This window comes from Vulpes vulpes, chromosome 9 (assembly GCF_048418805.1).
Source record: "Vulpes vulpes isolate BD-2025 chromosome 9, VulVul3, whole genome shotgun sequence".
NCBI classification, from domain to species: Eukaryota; Metazoa; Chordata; class Mammalia; order Carnivora; family Canidae; genus Vulpes; species Vulpes vulpes.
This window is the reverse complement of record NC_132788.1, coordinates 103,707,716-103,708,870: the sequence shown is the minus strand read 5'-3', so window position 1 is coordinate 103,708,870 and position 1,155 is coordinate 103,707,716.

The following is a 1,155-nucleotide window of genomic DNA, read 5'->3' as shown; positions in this document are numbered from 1 at the left end:
CCAGGCGTGGGCGCGTACTTCTAAACTCACCGGCCCCCACCCGCTCTCCCCCTCGGCGGCGCCCCTGTGCCCTTTGATGGGGGTGCAGGTGGGGCCTGGGGGTGTGGTGGGCTGCCTGGAGACCGCACCTCCCCAGCCCGCCTTCTGGACCGTGCCGGGCCCAGTGGGTCCTCTGAGTCCCAGCACAGGCCGCTGGCCCGGGCAGGCTTCGGCCCGTCCCTCTGGGGCACATGGGGCCACGGGTGTACCTCCCACTGGGCTGCGCCTGTGTCTGGTCCTCTCGGGCGGCTGAAGCAGCTCCCGCTGGGCCACAGCGTGGAGCCAGGGCCGGCCTGAGGGTTCCAAGGGTTCCAAGGTGGGGCCTGGCCACGAGGGCTCCCGGCTCTCACCTCACGGGGATCACGGCGGGAGGGGGTGGATTGGTTTTCCAGGCGACACGGTGTGGCCTCTGGTGGGTGTCGGCCGATGGTTGTCAGCCCACGCCTGCCCCTCGACGTGTCCTTGGACCCTCCACCTGAGTCCCAGCCAGAAAGCGGAGGGATCCCTTCCGTCCCGCAAGCACCGAGAGAGCCAACAAAAAACGGCAGTTTGCAGCGCCCAAGGCTCACGCGACACCCACTAGGTCTTGTTTTACGAGGAAGGGATGCGGTGGGAAGAGCTGGGATGGGGGGCCACTCAGGGTTAGCACGGGACGTGTTAGACCCCTCACTTGCCCTGGCTGGGTCAGTCTCCCTGCTGCCCTCTTAAAAGGGGGGGGATGTGCTTGTCCTGGCCCTTCGCGGAGGCCCCCTTCCCAGCACTCGGGACACCAGGAGATCAGGGTGGGGGTCGCAGCAGCACCTGCTTACCTGCCTGGAGACTCAGTGAGTTAATGCTTGTGAGGAGTGTGTTTGGGGGGGAAGCCACTTGAACACCTGCACAGGTAACATGTCAGGTCACAGGCCCCCGTCCCTGTGGGCTTGGGCAGAGCCAGATGCCAGGGCTCAGCTTGTGTGGGGACACACCACTGGGCGGTGGAGAAGCCCCAGCCACGGTGTGGCCACACCCCTGCCCTGTGCCCTTCCCTGGGAGCTGGGCCTGAAAGGGCTCCCCCAGGCCCCAGGGAGCACAGGCTGCAGCATACTCGGCTCTTTGGGGAGCAGGGAGAGCCTCCAG